Source organism: Sus scrofa, chromosome 6 (assembly GCF_054392235.1).
Source record: "Sus scrofa isolate SSC_HxYL_T2T_F1_AM1 chromosome 6, Sscrofa_HxYL_maternal_Yorkshire_Landrace_v2.0, whole genome shotgun sequence".
NCBI classification, from domain to species: Eukaryota; Metazoa; Chordata; class Mammalia; order Artiodactyla; family Suidae; genus Sus; species Sus scrofa.
The window spans coordinates 173,951,823-173,971,673 of NC_139388.1; the positions used below are offsets into that span (position 1 = coordinate 173,951,823).

Here is a 19,851-nt window from a genome sequence, read left to right on the forward strand (position 1 = left end):
CCTGGCCATTTAGCTTGCCTCACTTTGTCCTGACTTTGGCCCCAGGCTCCATAACTTCCTGGGGCTGCTGCCGGCCAGCCCAGGCCAGGCCTGGAGTCGCCCGACCCAGGGTCGGCCCTGGTGCCGCAGCGCTGACCTCGGGAGGCTCACCTGACGGGGCTGAGCCTCCGGGGCCGCAACTGCAGCCCACAGGTCCTGGCGAGGTCTCCAGGCCTTGGCCAGTCTGCGCCCTCGGGAAGCAGGCTGGTGGGGGCCCGCGGAGGGGCGCGCGGGAGCCTGGACCCACGTGACTCAGGGCCCGCGCCCTGGGATCTGGTGGCTTCTGGTAAAGTCGGGCCATTGGGAAGCCCCGGGGTGCCCCCACCCCAGGCCCCAGGCTGCAGCCCCAGGAGCCCGGCCAGGCCCGCCCCGCCCAGAGCGCGAGAAGGCAGAAATATTCCCGCCTGGGGAGGCACGGGCTTCCCGGAGCGGAGCGGGGCTGGCCCCGGAGAGGACAGCGGGGAGCGCGCCCTTTGGGGACGACGAGGGACGCCCGCCAGGCCGGGTGCGGCCCAGGCGGGGCCCCCAGCGGCGGCGGCGGCGGCGAGCAGGGCTTCCCTGCCTGCCCTTCCCGGAGGGCCCGGGAGGAAATGACAGCGCGGGAGCCGGGGCGGGCGCGGAGGGCGGGGCGGTGCCCAGAGTGACACGGCCTGTCACCGTGGAGGCCGCCGCGCAGACCCTCCCGCGGCCGCCGGGAGCCTGGGATTCCCCCGACGCCCCCCGCCCCCCGCCCCGGCGGCCGCCCGGACCCGGACCCGGACCCGGAGCCGGAGCCGGAGCCGGAGGCGGTCGCGCGGGGACCCCCAGCGGCTGGCCGCGAGGCCGAGCACGCCGGGGCCGAGCTGGCCGGAGAGGCGCCCTGCGCGGGCGCGCGGGGTCCCCCGGGCTCGGCGACAGGAAACTCTGCGGAGTGAATGGAAAGAAGTGGGTGGTCCGGGCCCTGCGACTTCCCCTGACATCACTGCCCAAATAAGGAGCTTCCAAGCGGCCGCGGGGCGGCCCGGAGCCGCGCCCGCCGCCGGTGCCCGCCCGCCAGCCCGCCCCGCGCCCACCCCGCGCCGCGTGGGCCGCCAGCGAGCGCCCCGGGCACCGCCGGGCGGAGCCGAGCCGGGCGGAGCCGAGCGAGCGGGCGCTGCCGAGCGGCGCGGAGGCCGGGCGCGCAGCCCAGCGCGGAGCAGCGGCGTCGCGGCCGCCGGCAGGTAAGCAGCGAGCGCCCGCGCCCCGCGCCCCGCCGCGGCCTGGCAGCTCCGAGCCCGGCCCCGCCGAGCGCGCCGGCCGCCGGGCGGGCAGCGCGGCTGGTGGGAGAGGGCTGGGCACGGGCGCGCGTGCCGGGGAGCGTCGGGCCAACTCCCGGGACCTCCGGGACTTCGCCGCCGCCCGGGGGTGCCTGGTGCACGCGCTCTCCGCCGGCGTTTCCCAGATGCTACTTCTGTCTGTCACCGCCCCGGGGTGACACCGGCGTTCCCGCGTTCACACTTCGCTCGCGCACCAGCGCCTGGCACAGCCCCACGGGGCCCTCGTGCCCAGAGCAGACCCGCACCCCACCTCGCCTCCCTGGCCTCGCGCTGCCGGACGCCGTGGGCCGGGTGGGAACCGCTGAATGGCTCTGGCAGCCCTGGCCACTCTTCCCCCTGGAGGCGGTGGCAGTTTCAGAGTGTCACGGCCGACCGGCCTTGGGCTCCTTAGGCGGCGGATCGGGAGTGAGTTCAACTAGCATGGCTCTGGCTCTTCCCGCCCCCACCCCCCTTGCGGAGCGGCACCTGGCATCAGGGGTGCAGCCAGCTGGCCGGGGGGCGCTGTACCTGGCGTGGTCTGGAGGGTGTGGTGGCTGGCAGAGAGCTCCTCCCGGCCTCCCAGCCTGGGTGTTTCCAGAGCAGCTCTCCCTCCCTGGGCTTTTCTCTGAGCACCCTCCCCTCCCTCTCAGCAACCAGGGCAGGGTGCCTGGGATCCTGACAGCAGTGGGATCCCGGGCTGCAGAACAGGTGCAGGTGTGTCAGCCTTGGCATCTGGCAGAGAGCTCTGCCGAGTGGCTGCAGTTGCTTATCTGTAAAATGTAGAGTCTAGTTATGGACGCTTTGATCAAGGTCACAGGGGAAAATGATAAAGGCGAGTCGTGGACCCGTCCCTTAGTGCCTCGGGACAGATTCCTTGATCACTTTGGGGCTGCGTTTTATCATCTGGAAAATGGGTGTGCGCGGCCTCAGGGAGAATGGAGATCGTGTCGGTGAAAACGTCTGTAATTATTCTGTAATTATAACGTCCTGGGCACATGCCAGCCCTGTGGTCTCGATGATCCTGGGCTGCCCTTTGTCATGGCTCTGCTCTGCGACTGAGGAAACCCAGCGCCATTTCGGTTATATCATCTGCAAGAAAGGGGGTCTTGTTAAGTGTCCTGCTAGCAGATCCCCCAAGGTGTGTTCTGTGGGACATCTGAAAGCTGTGCCACAAGCAAGATTTCCCTACGCTGAGTCTGGCAGATTCTGCAAGCTCTCTGTAACCCTCCTGGCCAATCGCGATATGGGCAAATTAAAGGCTCTGAGAAGTACTGCAATAGACGGACCTGTTTAACTTTGTCAAATCCAGCATTTCCCTGGTTGACCCTGTAGCCCTTTTTGGGTTACACATGCTTGCTCTCCAAGGATGCAGTGCCTCTGGAGCTACCAGTACACATGATGTTTCAAAGTTCTCCTTGCTTTCTTTCTTTTTGTGTGTGTGTGTGTCTTTTTAGGGCTGCATTTGCGGTTTATGGAAGTTCCCAGGCTACAGGTCAAATTAGAGCTACAGCTGCCGGCCCGGGCCATAACCACAGCAACACCAGATCTGAGCCACGTCTGTGACCTACACCATAGCTCACAGCAACCCTGGATCCTTACCCCACTGAGCAAGGCCAGGGATCGAACTCACATAGTTGGGTTCATTACCGATGAGCCACGCCAGGAGCTCCTCTACTTGCCTTCTTGAATGAAGAGTAAGAGAAGCCCAGAGGAGTTGAGCGCCCTCTCTGAGATCACAGCTGAACAGTGGCCCAAGATCCCCCAATAGTTAGTGGTAAAGCAGGGACCAGAACCCAGACTCGTCATCCAGGGCTGGCTCCCCGTTCAGGGACATCCAGAAGTTGACAGTTCTCTCCTGGAACCAGTCTTGCTGCTTTTCTGTGAACACTCGACAGAATATGTTTGGCAAACAAGGATTTAAATGATTTCAGTGGTGAGCAGGGACCTCCTAGGCTTCATTTGCTTGGAAGATTTTGACATGTAAAGTTCCACCAGAGATGGAAGCTGCGGTGAACAGTAATGGCCCCCATCACCACACACACACACACACACACACACACGCACACGCACATGCACACGCACCCATGCACACACGTGTACCCCTACTCACTCATAAGTGTACTTCTAAACACAAATCCCTCTCTCCCTACTCACTCACCCATGCTCACACACTTGACCCCGTAAACTCGTTCACACATGGACCCCTGCACACACACATACACACACACACGCTCCTACATAGGCATGCACACACTCACTCCCCTGTGTTCTATACATGCACAATCCACTCCTGAACACACTCACACACATGCACATCCTGTTGTGCTCTAGGCTGCAGCCAGGAGGCACTCAGAGCAATGGGCTTGTCCCCTTGTCCTCCCGTCCCGAGAGCTGAGAGGGAGTGTGGCGCCAGCTCCCCACGGTGGGTATTGAGGAGGTGAGCAGGGCCGGTCTCGTGTTTGCATTTCCCCAGGGTTTTCCGGAGTCTCCAGTTTTCCGCGGGCACCTATCCCCCAGCTTTTTTTAGGTCAGCTGTTGTCTGGTCACACATGATGACCAGCTCTGGCTTCTGTTGCGCTGTTTGTTTTAATCAGCTGTCCGAGCTCGGTTAGGACAAGGACTTTATCTGATTAGTTGGATTGGAATCCCCAGCTCCTAGCAGCGCGCCTGGCACAGAGGAGACGTTCAATAAGCATTTATTGAATGACTGAGTGAGCGAGCGATGAGGGAGCAAGGGACCGCTGGCTGCTAGGACACCCGCGACCCAAACCGCCCTCCAGGAGGATTCAGCATCCGGGCTGTTTGCCCAGTGCCTGCTGGGACCTAGGCACCTTTCTGGGGATTAAGGCAATGAAAATGAGTTAATCCGGTGGTCATGGAGCCAGCATTCCCGTGGGAAGAGAGAGAACGGAGAGTAACGGACAAGATAATGCTCACTGGTGACACACACTATCAAGAAAGTCAAATAAAGCAGCGTGGTGGGGAGGGCCAGCGGGGGTGGGGGCTCAGGTGGGGCCTCCGCTGTCCTCTCTGAGGAGCTGGCGTTTGCGCTGAGACCCGAGTGATGGAAAAGTGATATAGCCACGCCAAGATCAGGGACCAGAGTGTTCCAAGCAGACGACCGGCAGGTACGAAGGCCCCACAATGTAAGGGAGCTGGGCTGAGGGTCGGCAGAGAGACCACCCCTGCAGCCCCTGCTGGTCCCCTGACCAGTGAGTGCCCTTTGGAGGGGGCAGTGGCTGGTGTCTGGTCTGGGACCTGATCACCTTCCTGGTTCAATCACAAAAGCCAGACTTGGTGCACCCTGGGCTTTGGGGCTGAGCGGCCTCTGCCATCTCAGAGGGCTGCCCTCTCGTCTTGTGCAGCCCCCACTCCTATAAATGAGGAGAGGGTCGGGCTCCTAAGACCCCTCCCGGCTCTGCCGTAGCGGAATCGGATGCTCTGAGTGCTGGAGGGTCACCCCGGTCCAGGTGGTCCACCTGGAGGATCGGGAGTTGGTCGTGCCGTGTCCGTTATTAATAACCACGATATCATACGCCCGTGCGGCCCGACGCGCTGCAGAGCACTCTCTCCTGTTACCCCTTCGCTCTGTGCACTGAGCTGCCAGAGGGGGAGGGCCACGAACGGGGCATGGTGGCGGTGGCTGGAGGGACCTCAGATACCGCCGCACGCTGCTGCGGGCTCGGCCCAAGCCGCTTCACCTCGGAAGCCCTGCTTCCCCCCCCTGCCGAGCAGGGTGCAGCAAGGCCGACCCCTGAGGCCCTGGATTGTGAGAAGCAGCGTGCCCGGGCCCTGGCCTGTCACCGTAGGCACTTCGTAGCTATTGGTTCCCATTTTACAGGTGAGGAACCCAAAGCCAAGAGCAGGATGGCGTTTCTGGTCCATCTCTGTATCTTTAGTCTTCTCAGCCCTGGGCTTTGAATGTCTGTTTTGTCGAATGATTTGCCTAAGGTTGCACGGCTAGTGCAGGTCAGAACGAGGACTCAAACCCAGGGCATTGGGCTGCCAAGTTCTCTTCGTAAGCATCTCCGTGTTTGGGAAGATGCTTGGCATGGTCGATAAGGACAGACCTGCACACCCCGTCTGCGGACGATCAGAATTACCGTTGCTTGGTCGAGAATCCTGGCTGGGGCGGTCTCAGGTTCTGAGGCACGCGATCCTGTGTAAACCATTCAGCGAATGTCCTAAGAAACATGCTGAAACCTTCTGGACGAGGCTGTGGATGCGGAAGACTCCCCTCCTGAGACTTGAGAGCAGCGGTGTAAGCCAGGGTGTCCTTTGCTGTCCCCTGAGGGCTTGTGACAGTTCCGAGTTCTACCCCAACTGTCTACCTCAGAGCTTCTAGGGATGGCATCTGGGCATGTAGAGACCCCCTGGGGATGAGAAGCCCGGCCAGCTGGATGCTGGGGACGTCTGGCAGGCCGTCCATCTGCCTCCTTAGCTGCGGCTCTCAACCCCTTGTCCCCAGCTCACATCACGGGGGAGGAGCACGGGCCAGGGAGCATGCGTCGCCTGCTTCCCAGCGTGTATGTCGGCCGGGTTCCTCGACCTCCCCCAAGCCTCACTTTCCTCGTCTGGAACATGGGAAGGCTCGCTCTTCGTCCCGACAGGGCAGCTGGGTGGCGTACAGAGACCACCTCTGTCAGACGTCTTAGGATTTATCTGTGTCTGGCACAGAGGTGAATAGTAGTTTCAGTTATTATTACCGAAAATGAATTCTAATCATAAAATCGACTGCAGTGTGGGTGGATTTGCTGCCAAAGAGCTGGATGAAAATGGACCCGTGTGCTCCAAACACCAGCCTTTTGAGAAGCGTAAAGACCCGTCCTGGGGCCAGTTGTGACCAGGTGCGCCGTCTTCCCGCACGGCTCCATCCCTCAGTTCTGGCCCTGGTGGGCGCTGCCGGCTGGATGGGGACCAGGGCCAGCGTCGCTGTCCACGCTTCTGGTAGCTCCGTGGGCTCAGAGAGGGGGCCGTGAGCTTTGGAGGCGGGCGTTGGGTTCAGGCTGGGCTCGCCTGCATCAACCTGGTCACCGGCTCCTGAGGCCACTGTGAGGGGGCAGCTGAGGGGCCAGCACAGGGCTTGTGGCCGTCACAGGAGGTCGCACGTCTCACCTACTCTGTCATTCGTTCATTGGTTCGTTGACCGAGGGTTGAGGCTTCCGCAGGCTCAGCATGGAGCCAAGCACCAAGGGAGAGCCTGGCTCCTGACAAAGCTCAGCGTCTTGCAGATTGAACCTCTCCCTGCCACGTGGCCACCGACACGTTGCATTTCCTCTCCAGGTCTCGGTTCCCCCACCTGGAGAATGGGGTTGTTCTGGCTGTCTCCCCAGCAGAGGATCTTGATGTGGTGAGGGGCCAGCCCTCTCTGGAAAGCTGTCGAGCCTTCGGGGCCTCTGCAAGGGCGGGCGGGCAGAGGATGGGGCTTTGGAATGAGCAGGTGCCCCCCCCAACCCCCGTTGCGGGCTCTGCCGGGCGTCTGCTGTGTGTGATTCGATGCATTTGTCAACCTCTCTGTTTCCTTTTCCTCGCTCACATAATGTGGTTATGACGCCGTTGTCGCAGGGCATCATGCGAGTGAGGCGAGAGCGTGAAGAGAACCTGGCTCTCAGTAAATGCGACCCCCCCTTTCCTCTCTGTCTGGCTCCTACTGTCCTGCACTCTGCTGCTTTCAGGACGTGACCTCCACCTATCCCTGCCCAAGCTCATCGGGTAGCCAGGAGGGGGCAGGGGCGGGCAGACAGCCCGCTTTGGAGCTCAAGGGAGTAAGCGTGTGCCCCTCGGTGAAAGGTCCCTCTGGACCAGGATGCGGAGCCGAAAGTCTTGGGTTCTGTCCGAGACCCATCCCTGGGTCCCTGTATGTCATTTGCCTGTCCCCTCCCCTCTCGAAATCTCGGGGTCCTCGTGGGGACCTTTGATGTCCCAGTGCCAAGTAGCTTCAACAGCGGGCTGGGGGAGGGGCGGGAAGGCCTGTGGGGGGGTCACCAGCATTTTCTAGCCTGGGCTCTGCTGGGATTGATGGCGTGGAGAAGCCCGCGGACAGACGCTGGCCGAGGGAGAGACGGACTGTGGTTTCTAATCTGCCGAGCTGCTCATGGGAGAGGAAGCAGGTGAAGGGACGTGAATGGCATGAAATGGAATTAAAAGAAGGGCATTTTACTCTTTTTTCCCTTAAGGGAAGATGCAGAAGGCTCCCAGCCGCCTGCTTCCCAAATAGCTCTTCTCTCATTTGAACTCCACAGTGTGTTCGGATGCGAAGAGTTGGTTTTCAGATGATCGGGATGGAGGTCAGAGGTTGCAGGGTGACCCTGGGAAGCCAGGCATTTGCTGAATGTCTCCTGCATGCTTCCCAAGTTCTAGGCACAGGGATGCAGCAGTGAACAACAGAGACCACAGTCCGTCTCTCCTAGACCTTACAGACTAGCAGAGCGAGACATACCCTGACCAAGGAGTGCAAAACGTGTCATACGTCAAATGGGATAAGTGCCCGGGCGGAGAGACAAGAAGGGTAAGAAGTCAGAGAATGCCAGGGGAAGGTTTCAAGGGGCTCCTGTATGTAGGATGGTTGGAGAAGCTACCTAAGACATCTCATCCCCCCTCCACCGCCGCTGCGTGTATGCGCTCATGGCATGTGGAAGTTTCCAGGGGCAGGGATCGAACCTGCACCACAGCAGCGGCCCAAGCCGCTGTGTCACTAATCGGGTGACGTTTGAGCAGAGTTGTGAAGGCGGTATGGAACTGAAGAGATTAATTGAAGCAGAGTTTTCTTTCTCTGTGGGGTACCCGAGAGCCTATAGAAAGCCCTCACTGAGGCTGAAAGGGCCAGCTCAGCCTGGCACCTCAGACTCGGAGCCAGCCCGCTTTAGGTACAGGACCCCAAGTCGAAATCGTAATCGTCCTTACACCAGCGTTAATGATGATAACCGCAAGCCAGAGAGGGTTCTAAGTGAGTTGGGCTTTGAGCCTTCAAAACCCCGTCCGCGTAGGCTGTCCTCTGCAGCCCCAGGCGGCACCCTCTCCGTGTTGCACGTGTGGAGTCTGAGAGCTCTGTGTGTGGAGCGACAAGCCCAGGACTGTACCCAGGTGAGGGGTGAGGTGGACTCTCAGATCCAGACTCTGCTGCCCGTCAGATCTGAGTTTCAGCGGGGCGCCCAGCCTTCCACCTCGCATGCGGCAGAGGGTGAGCTTCATTCCTGGAACACAAAAATACGTCCGTAGACTAAGAAGGTATGAGGACTGATGCAACGTGGGGCCCTGAGTGGGATCCTGGGACAGACCGTGGACGTGAGTGGGGACATGAATCGCAGTGTCCGCAGTGTGGTTAGCAGCCGGATATGCCTGTGGGTTCCCATTTGACAAGGGGCGGGTTATAGAAGAAGTTAACACTGAAGGAAGTTGAGCGGAGGCTGTATGGGAACTTCCTTCTATCCTTGCCTATTTCCTCTCAATAGAGGGTTGTTCCAAAGTGAAAAACTCATCTGCGAATAAATAAATAAATCCGCATACACTCCGATTAGCTGCCCCTCAGGGTTACGGAGGGCAGCCCTCAGGAGTCATCCAGTGGGAGTCAGCGGTGAACGAACCCGACTGGGATCCATGAGGATGTGGGTTCGATCCCTGGCCTCGCTCAGTGGGTTAAAGATCTGGCATTGCCGTGAGCTGTGGTGTAGGTCGCACATGTGGCTCGGATCCCGCGTTGCTGTGGCTGTGGTGTAGGCTGGCAGCTGTAGCTCTGATTTGACCCCTAGCCTAAAACTTCACATGCTCCCGGTGAGGTACTAAAAAGCAAAAAAAAAAAAAAAAAAGAGTCGTCAGGTAATTGAATCCTGGAGTTCCCATTGTGGCTCAGTGGGTTAAGAAGCCAATGTAGTGTCCATGAGGATATGGGTTTGGTCCCTGGCCTCGCTTAGTGGGTTGAGGATCCAGCCTTGCCGCAAACTGCTGCACAGGTTGCAGATGTGGCTCGGATCCCCGTGTTGCTGTGGCTGTGGCGTAGGCCAGCAGCTGCAGCTCCCATTCAGTCCCTAGGCTGGGAAGCTTTCAGGTGCGGCCCTAAAAATAATAGTAATAATAACAATAATTGATTCCCTGCTGCTGCTAGACACCCCTAGAATTGCCTGTGTGAGAAGCTGCACTCTGGAGGCAGAATGCTCTCTGGCGGCGTCTCTCCCGGGGGCTGCCCCCAAGTGAACGTCTCATGTAACCCGTGTTTGAGGCTATACCAAGTACGCCCTGTACCTGTGATGAAGTTCAACTCGTTTTCACTTGATGCTGTATTTGCTGGGCTGCGTCATGTGACTTCTGTGAATTGTAGTGACTCATGGCAGCGAAGGAGTGGCGAGAGGCAGCGAGAACAGAATCCGAGAGGGACGGTGTAAGAGTGATCTGGTTTCTCTGACGGAAAACAGCAGCACCAGGGAGCAGTGTCTCCCGGCATGAAGGAAGGAGCCCAGGGTCAAGGGCTTCCTTGCTGTGATTCCCCGTTCACAGAGCCAGCAGGCTGGCTTAAGTGAGTCTCCGGGGGTCCTCCAGTCAGAAACCACTGAGTCCAGCGCAAATGATTGGTCCAGGCTCACGGTGCAACTGCCCAAGAGACACAGCTTTGCCTGTCTGGGTGACCTGGTCCCCTAACAGTCTCCAGAGGGCTTGTGCCCCTCCCCCGTCACCTTGGCATGTGGGCATCTGGTGTCACCCTGCAATCTAGGACAGGCAGAAGGACAGGAAACCATCACTGCAAGTCTGTTAGGAAGTACTTGATGCTTAAAGAGTAGGACGGCCACTCCAAGGTAGACTCTTTATTTTAAGCAGGCTCTGATCTCATGAAATAGAGAAATCCAGCATTTCCCATAGTGTGTTTTCCCGAACACAAGTGCCATGGGCTGGAAAGATGTGCTACAGGAAGAAAATAGACGTGCTGTAGCCGAGTCCACAGGCTCTTATACTGTGGGGTCCTGAGTCTTTAATACGTGAAAGACTGTTAAAAATCTCCCCAAAAGTGTGTGTGTGTGTGTGTGTGTGAGTGTGTGTGTGTGTAGAGGTGGATGTTGCATGCCATTTTTCCAAGTTTCATTGACCAGAGAACTCATAGGTAGATAGAGAGAGAGAGAGATTTTATGTGTGTGTGTGTGTGTGTGTACGTACACACTTACAAATGTGCATATAAGGAATAGGCCGTGGATATGTATGTATGAGGAATAGCTGAACTAGTTCTACGCAAAAATATTTTGGGAAACACTAAAGTTATCTGAGGTCAAAGCTGAAAAAAAAAAACTGAAATGAATGCTAAATTGTGACTCTAAGACTTTTTTCTGCATGTTAGTTTTAGCAAGCCGATTTCCCACATTCTTCCTATTTTGTTAACCTAATTTCTCTTTTCTCAGAAGAAAAGTGGAAAATGACAGGCAAATGAGCCCCACCCCACCCCCTCCGTGTATTGTGTCCACGGGAGACAGAGCCATCGCCTGCGTTCCGTGAGCCAAGGGTCACCACGCTGTGTGACGACTCGGTGGTGGGTCCCAGCAACCCCCATGTGACACTGGTGTTTGGGGAGCTAAAAAGGAACCTCATTAAAAATGTCACGAAAGCCCGTGATTCCACCTGTGTCACGTGCGGCTTTCACCCCAGCACCTCCGTAGACACGGGTGCGTGTGTCACCCTGAGAGGCGAGCGGCTCTACTGCTCCGAGTGCCAGGTCACTGGACGCGCCGGGCGAGGTGAGGTCGCCCTTTGATCAGGGGACCGTTTCTCGTGAGGCCGACGGCGCCCCTCTCCCTGGTCCCAGACCTTCTCACCCCATGGTGGGCCCCGGGGGAGAGTCCTGGAAGCAGACTTCGGGCCCTTTGGAGCCCCTCACAGCCCGGGCCCCGCCTCAGCCTCCATCTCCCCTGACTCCCACTCCCACGCGTGAGCCCTGCTCCTCACACCTCCAGGCCTGTTCCCAGCACATCCGTGTCCCGTCTAAGGCCCCGGGTTGAATGCCACTGGGCGGTTGCCTCTGTTAGAAACCGAACTCGGACTCCTTACCTGGCAGAGTAAGTCAGTGTGCACTTACAGGTGCCACCGATAAAGGATGAGCAACAGAAAGAGGGAAAATATAGGAGGGGCTTTTCCTTCGCCGGAGGTGAGATGAGGCGGGGGGAGTGTTTCAGGTATCTCATTGGAGGGTGAGATGGTTTAGCTAGTCCCTCAGACGCTGGCCTGTCCCTCGTCAGATGTGTGTGACCGCAGGTGTCATTCGAAGTCTCAGAATATCTCTTTCTTCAGCTGTAAACACAGACTGATGGTGCCACTTCCCTCTTGGGGTTTTGATTCAGTGCTGCGCAGCTTGCAGGGAGCCTAGAGCTGTGCCTGGTGCACAGAACGCAGCTTGGGAGTTGTTATGATGGTGATTCCACCTACCAAGTTAAAGAAAAAAAAACCAGCTAGGTTGAAGAAAAATGTGCAAAGATACAAACAGGTGGTTCAGAGACGCTGAAAATGGCGTGCAAACAGGGGGCGGGGAGGGGGTGGACTGGGAACTTGGGGTTCACAGATGCAAACCGCTGCCTTTGGAATGGACGAGCAGTGAGATCCCGCTGTGTAGCCCTGGGAACTATGTCTGGTCACTAGTGATGGAGCCTGATGATGTGAGAAACAGGAATGTGTACGTGTGTGTGTCACTGGGTCACCGTGCTGTACAGTAGGAAACTGACAGAGCACTGTAAACCAGCTGTGACGGAAAAAAATAAAAACCATTATAGAAAATGGCTCGTAAACATATGACTCATGCTCTAGCTACCAAAAAACAAAGGATTATAAATGCACGTGCTTGTAGATGGCAAAAAAGTGAAAAAGGGGAGATGACCCCGGGCTGGCGAGGGTCAAGGGCACTGCGAGCTGCGGCTGCTGTCAGTGAAGGTGGTGAGGCACGTCCCTGCTCTGATCCCGAAAGCCCCCAGCTGTGGAAACACACATGTACACACAGAGCATACGTGCCGTATATCATATTACGCACATTACATGTTACGTATCTGTGTGTACATGCGTGTTTCCACAGCTGGCGACTATGTAGTGTATCAAAGAGTGTTCCCTTGGAGCATTGTTTGCGGGAAGGAAAACTGGGAGGTGACTTGAGTGTCCCCCAGTCGGCAATGCTTAGGAAAATTCCGGTGAATTTGGACCGTGGACTGCTTAGAAAGAAGTGAATGTGTAGGTCCTGACCTGGGAGCACATTTGCCACACCTTCTTAACTGGGAAGGAGTCCCTGTGCCATCCGTGGAATCTGAGCCCGTCTTTATGCAGAGACAAGTGGTGCTGATGAGCGTGGGCCCGCGTCGATGTTTCCGTGCTCGTGGGAACATGCCGGGACTCTCAGGGGTAGTTTTCATCTGGGGAGCAGGCATCAGAGGGTGAGCAGGACCACGCCACCTTCTACTTCAGACACTTGCGTATTTTAAAAAACGTATTTTCAAACAAAGGACAAAGAAAGCCCAAGAAAATGAAGAGCAAAGACCAATCTTTATAGCACAGGATCATTGAGATGAAATGAGCTCATGCTTGGCAAGCATCTGACACCGTACCTGATGCTGATAAGTGCCCAGTAAGTGTGTCTGTCCTCTCGGCCCTCCCTCCACAGACTCTGTGCCACCCCCGCCCCTCTGAGTCCTTCCCCGTGCTTTCCCCAGACCACGAGCTCAATAAACACGCAATGGTAATCACGGCTCGGACCCTGAGTGCGGTGGGCGCCACCCCAGGGCCTGCCCTCGCGGGGCCCGGGGCTGGGGAACCCACCCTGTCTCATTGTCCAGCAGTCCCCCCCGTCCTTCCTTCTTGGTCCCCTTGAAAAAGCTGCCATCCTTGCCCTGTGGATGCCAGCTACAGCTCCTGTCTCCGGGAAGGAGCCTCTCCCCGCCTCACCGCTGCAGGCCGGCTTTGTCACCACACCTTCCCAGGGTGAATCTTATCGTTTGAGTGAGCTCTGCTCACTGGCTTGTCTCTGTCCTGTTTCCACTCCAAGCCAGGCTTTCCCACCCCGGGGCGTGTGGGCTTCCCTGGGTCCCTTCCCCCACCAGCTTCCACCTGGCTCTGATGAATTCCATCGTGTCTGCTTAAAATCACTTTACTTCCAATTTGCTAATTTAATTCTAGTCTTACAGAATTTTGGCAACCCTGCCAAATTGGGTGCCAGATGCAGATTTAATGAGCGTATTTTCAGTTCTTTCTCTCCTGTCTGTATGAAGATGCTCAAGAGACAGGGTCTGGAGTCAGTCCCCGGGGGGCTCCCTGGAACACCCCTTCCTGTGTTTGACCCTGAGCCCCCAGGCGCGACCCTCCAGCCAGGTCTCTCCCTGTCTGACAGGAAGCTCTCCTGTCTGTTCCTGGGGGAACGGAGCTGGTATTGCATCATCTCCTAGTCCTAGAAGCCTCAACCCGATTCCCATCATTTGGGCTTCGCAGGAAGTGTATTTGGGGAAAATTACTTGTTTCCTCCAGCCCGTGTCTTCCAGCAGCCATGGGCAGCTCAACAGATGTTCAGGGATTCGCCGCTTTTGCAAACACACCTGGAGCGCTTTCTAGCGTGATCTCGCAAAGTGTGGCCTGCGGACGGTCTGCCGTGGAATTGCGGTGGGGTGGAGGGTGTGGGGAATGCCTGTTCCTGGGTCCTGCCCCCCCCCCGCCGTAGCATCAGTCTGGATTCCCGGGCGGAGGCTTACGCTTGTGCCTCCAGCCCTTCCACATGGCACCTCGTTTCAAACTCATGCTGACCCCTTCCGGAGACTTTTTGCTCCCCAGGAGTAAGACTCAGAGAAGCAGGTGCCTCAGGATCTGCGGTGGCAAGGGTGCAAGTCTGGGGCTGGCTCGAGGCTTTGGGTTCTAAGCGTAGGGCTCGAGCAGCATCTGGTCCAGGGGCGCAGGGCTGAGCGCTGTTGGTCGCAGTCACAATGGATTCCCAGCAGGCCTGCGCCTGCCCTGGTGCGTCCACACACGCCCGCGCTGCAGAGACGGGAGAACAGAGACCACGTGCTCACTCACTGCCAGTGCTCAGGTCTGCAGCCCTGTAAGAGCCGAGGCCAGGCCACGACCGGCACCGCATCTGCTTCTCAATTCTGGGCCGAGGGAGCCGAGGGCTGGATGGAGGATACGGGGGTGTTCCCTGAGGACCAGGAGGAAGGAGCGCGGCTCCCTGGCTTCAGCACAGGGGCCTGCCCTGCTGCTGGGCACGTCCCGTCTGTTCCTGAGACGGGCCTTGTCATCAGGACAGGCTAGGGTTGGCTACAGGGGTTGCCAAACTTTTTCACCAGTAGGCCCTCTCCCACTCCTTACTTCTTTGTGGCCCCAATAAAATCTTACGCAGAATCACAATAGGTACAAAGAGACAAAACCAGAGGTGCCGGGACTGGTGCTGAGCCTGCCGGGAGGCAGTCTGGAACATCTCACTCGGTGCTCGCGTCGGTCATGTGTGGCTTTTCCACACACCCTCCCGACCTGGCGGGGCCAGGGCGGGCACAGCCTTGCTTCGGGGTCTGGCACGCTGGGCTTCAGTGGGGGCCCTACCACTTTCTGCGTGTGTCCCCTTCTCTGAGTCTCAGTCTCCTCTCTGCGCAGTGGGGACAGTGGCAGTTGAGGGTGAAATGAGCTGTGCGTGCCAAGTGCTTAGCACGGCGCCTCGCACGTGGTCGGGATGGTGGCTCTCGTTTTCCTTTGACGGGGTGGGACTTTGAACAGGAGAAATTAGCAGTCCCAGTGGGGGTTTGCCAGGACCCTGGAGACACGGTGTTGTCCGAGGGAGTGGTAGGGATGGGGAGGCCCAGACCTTGTAGGTTTGTAGATTTCAGCCCATTTTCCAGCCCCTGCAGTTGAGATCTTCTACGAGGGAAGCTCCCTGGGGGGTGAGGGGAAGGGTTTGGACGGGGGCTTCCCAGATGGGCGTCCCAGCGCAGGAACTGGGAGCAGGCGGGCAGGGCTCGCCCCAGCAGAGGCGGGCAGGGAACAGCTGGGCTGGAGGGAGGGGTCCCTGGCCGCTTCTTGCTGTGGGCCGGGCTACCGAAACAGGGCCCGCTCACAGCCCAGAGGCCTCAGGACGGGCAAAATCAGAGCATCGTGGGCTTCAAGTCCAAGGGGGTACCTGGTGGCTCCCAGTGCTGGTGGCAAGAGGGCAGAGGAGGAAAGGTTGGGACATTGCAGGGACTCGCTGGAACCCCCCATGCCCGCCGTGCCACAGGGCTGGGGGCGGCGAATGCAAGAGCGAGCGAGCAGCACCGAGCCGGGAATGTTTGCCGTCTCAGTGCGGCTATTTTGGGCTCTACTCCTGCTCCTGCAGTCACTGTGGAAACTGCACGTGCCGGGCTCAGTGTGGAAACATGACGAGTTTTTCAAGGGTGATGTGCCCTAAGCAGCCAGCCAGGAAGCTGCCGCTGCTGCTGCTGGCAGAGAGGGTGAATGTGTGTCTCCTGGCCTCGCGCTCCCCACACGCCCCACCCCGTCTCCTTCTCTCTGCCTGGGCTGCCTTTCTCCTGGAGCTCTGTCTGGGGGGAGAAGTGTTCCAGGCAGCGTGGCCAGCGGGTGGGCAGAATAATGGCCTTCGAAAGATGGCCACATCCTCATTCCTAGAACCCGTGAAGACATTACGCTACGTGGCCAAGAGGAATTAAGGTTGCAGGTGGAATTGTGGTCGCTGACCAGCTGGCTTTAAAAGAGGCAGATTCGACTTCCCGTTGTGGCTCAGCGGTGACGAACCCAACTAGGATCCATGAGGATGTGGGTTCCATCCCTGGCCTCGCTCCGTGGGTTAAGGACCTGGCGTTGGTGTGAGCTGTGCTGTGGGTCGCAGATGCGGCTCGGATCCTCCGTGGCTGTGACTGTGGCACAGGCCTGCGGCTGCAGCTCCCATTGGACCCCTAGCCTGGGAACTCCTTCCTGGGAACATTTTTAGGCGTGGCCCTAAATAAAATAAAATGGGGAGATTATCCTGGTTTGTCCACTCGAGCCCATGCAGGGCAATCGCAAGGGCCTTGCAGTGCAGGCGGGAAGCGGGAGACGCAGTGTCAGCATGTGATCTGAGGGAGACTCGGCCGCCGGGCGGTGGCTTCGAGGGTGGCGGCGGGGGCTGTGAGCGCAGGAATGCAGGCGGCCCCAGGAACTGGAAAGGGTGAGGAATGGATTCTCCCCCGAGTCTCCCGGCCAAAGCACCTTGATTTGCAGCCCAATGACCTGTTGAGGATTTCTCACCCCCCGCACTGTGAGAGAACAGATGTGTGTCATTTTAAGCCACAGAGCTGGTCATGGGTTACAGCGGCAGCAGGCGGTCACCAGGGAGGCCAAGGCCATCACGGGGAGAGGTCCTCAGACAGGAAAGCTGCTCTCCCGGGGGAAGGCGATGCTCCCTCTTTAAGCTCCCAGCTCTTCAGACCCCGGGCGGGGTCTCCAGCAGGCAGCCTGCGCAGGTGCCCGTCTCCGAGGTCTGGAATGCCACTCCCATGTCCCTCCGTAAGCCCTCCGGCTCCTCAAGTCCCCCTCTCCTGCCCCCTCCAAGCAACTTCTCCTTCCTCTGACGTTTGGTGCCTCCCCTGGGGTATGTCCCTCGCGGGACCTTGCGTGGCTGCTGCCCCTCTGCCCACACCCATCCCCACCAGCCACAGGCCAGACACCGCCAGAAGCTAGGTGAGGAATGAGTGACTCCTCCCATTGGAAATCAGATGTGCCCCTGACCTGCAGAAGCCGCGCTTGGTGCCACGTGCTGAAAGGGCCTGGACTTGAACATGGGGTGCCTGGGATTCTGTCCTGGCCGTGGCACTGGATAACTCTGGCCCTGGGTAGGTCACTTCCCTCTTCCTTGCGGGCAGGCTGGAGGTAAACAGGTGGCGTGAAAGCCTTTGACAACGAGGCTGTCCCAGAAAACGAGGCTGTCCGTGTTGCTTTCTCTCCCAGAGCTGAATCCTGCCGTGATCGCTCCTGTTCCCACTGCAGCATTTGTCACCATCCTGCCTGAGCCCTTCTTTACTGGGCATTCCTGTATGCCTCGACCTGGGTGAGCCTAGGATCCGGCTGGGGGGAGGCGAGTGAGATGCCCAAGGGGCGGCATTTCAGGGGGTCCTCCCTTCAGCATCACGCAAAGGCACTGGGAGGTCCCCCCCCACTCCCTTGGTAGACTAGGAGACTGAGGCCTCAAGGGTGGGGTGCCTTTCTCCAGGGCACCTGGGGAGCGAGCTACCAGTAGAGCGGGAAGCAGGACACAGATCCCTCACCTTCAGCTCCAGGGCGGGTCCCCTCTCCTTCCAATTAAATGCATGAGTGAGTGACTGAATGACTTTATTGCTCCAGCACATATTTATGGAGGGCTCATTCTGTCTTAATAGTATACTAGGGGCTGGGCTTCAGCCTGGGAGCAAGACAAACAGGGCCTGGTCCTTCCCTGAGAATTTATATCCTGTGAGGAAAGGATAAGTAATGAGACAGTTAATTCTTTACTTACAGTGATGATAAATGACATGCAATGGATGGTGAGACGTCATGGGCTGTGAATGGTTGTACAGGTTGTGCACTGCACAAGTGCATGTACTGGTCCTACGCTGGGGCCTCCATTAAGAAGTTTACAGTATGATTTGGAAGATAGGACTAGTATATTCTTAAAATAACAGTATAAGATCGTGGGTAACAAATGGGAATAATATACTAGGAGGAGGGCCCAGAATTAACCTTAGTTCCTTCTCCTCTGGGGCTCTGGGCCTTTACTTTCTATTCTCCTCTGTTTGATCATTAGATCACATTTGGTCTGCCTTCTCTGGGAGTCTCCAAGCAGGATTTCTGCAGCCAGAAGGGCCTAGGAGACCTGGAGAAATAAGGCATTGCTCTGTCTGGAGGGGCAGAGCTTCAGTTATTCTGGGTTCAGAGGCACAGAGCCTGTGATGGCAGAAGAGGCTAGAATCTTCAGAAATAAAGCCTTCTCTGCCTGGACAAAGTCCAGCTCTCAGCATTGCCTCTTCTCTAGAATGGTGGGCCCGGAAGGAGCCTGGCTTCTGGGAATTAGGCACGTGTGGCTCCACCAGCGCACGTGTGGCTCTGTACATCTCTGGGTGTTGCCATGTGGATGAAGAAAGAGCAGGGAGATGTGTGTGGCTTGACTAAAGTGTCCTGCCTGTCTGTCAGATGAGGCAGGTTCTGGACAGCCACAGTGTGATATCTGGGCAGCCGGCTCCCCCCTCTAGTTGGGGGACCTTAACAAGCCCTTCACCTCCCTGTGCCTCACTTTATTTGTAAAATGAGAATGAGAAAGACCTATCTCACCCAACTGTTAAAATTTAAAAAAAAAAAAAAAAAAAAAAAAAAAGGACTGGGAGTTCCCGCTGTGGCTCAGTGGTTAACAAGTCCAACTAGGAACCATGAGGTTACAGGTTCGATCCCTGGCCTTGCTCAGTGGGTTAAGGATCTGGCGTTGCCATGAGCTGTGGTGTAGGTCGCAGACGTGGCTCGGATCCTGTGTTGCTGTGGCTCTGGTATAAACCAGCAGCTACAGCTCCAATTAGACCCCTAGCCTGGGAACCTCCATGTACCACAGGTGCAACCCTAGAAAAAACAAAAAGACCCGGGGGAAAAAAAAAAAAAAGGACTGGGTGTTTTAAATCCCTGGTTACCCAAGGACATAGAAATTGCCACCAAATGAAGGCATCTCTTCAAGGATCAAAAGGGCATTTAACCCCTTTCCGGAGTTAGAGACCCATCCTCGTGTGCAGGAGGAGAGAGAAAGACACGTGCGTCTCTCTGTTTTTCTCTCATTGAGAAGAGTTACTCTGGCTGGAAAATAAACCAGCTTCTCCACAGGCAGTTAAAACAGAAGGGGTCCTTCCAGTCTTTGGTTTGACGGAAGGGGGAACTGAGCCCAGCAGGGAACATGGTTTGTCCTCGGTCTCATGGCCGGTTAATGGCAGAGCTGGGGTCAGACCCCCAGATCCTGCCCACCTCTTATGCCACCCTACCTTTTCTGCCCCATGTCCTGGAGTTTGGCTGTTTAAAGAACGGTGATAGAGATATCCTGATAGAGAAACGGGGCGGGGGCGGGGGGGGGGCGCGGTAAGAGGATGGGAAAGTGGGTGGGGTCGGACAGGGGGCGAGTGGGAGGAGGGAGAGCAGGAGGGAGGCGACGGCTTGGAAGGTCTTGGTTCCCTGTGGCCAGAGGTGGCAAGTCCTTCAGATGCCCCTGCTCCTGGGACAGATCTCGAAGCCTCAGCTGATCTCTAGCTTCCCAGGCAAGTGTAGCTGCCACGAGAGCAAGCTTCGGGCCGTTCTCAGGCTGCAGCGCAGAGAGAAATGTGGGCACCCGGGAAAACTCTCTCGTCTAGGTGGACCATGGTCCTGCCAGTTTGGCAGAGTCACCTGTTGCTTGTCCTGGGAAGTGAGTTCCTGAACGCGGTGATGTCAGGGGCAACACCCTGGAAGGCAGGCCGGTGGTGGTGTGTTTACTCGCTGTTCATCCCTCGTTCACTCCGCATGCCAAGCGCTGTGCTCACAAGCACGGGAGGTGCCCAGACGGTACATGATGTTCTTACCCAAAGGTGCCCGCTGG

The 19,851-nt window shown here is 57.7% G+C and overlaps 1 protein-coding gene across 11 annotated transcripts in view; it reads left to right on the top strand.

The window, feature by feature from the left end:
* The window catches only part of HIVEP3 (HIVEP zinc finger 3), a 494,489-nt gene that overhangs the window by 368,013 nt on the left and 106,625 nt on the right, over nt 1-19,851 (top strand). For 3 of the 11 annotated variants that reach the window (XM_084965426.1, XM_084965424.1, XM_021096938.2), the window contains exon 1: nt 1,014-1,238. The exons of the other annotated variants lie outside the window; for them this stretch is intronic. The gene's annotated coding sequence lies outside the window, so the exon portion shown is untranslated. Of the gene's footprint in view, nt 1-1,013; nt 1,239-19,851 lie in introns of those variants that run through there. 11 annotated transcript variants of the gene reach the window in all.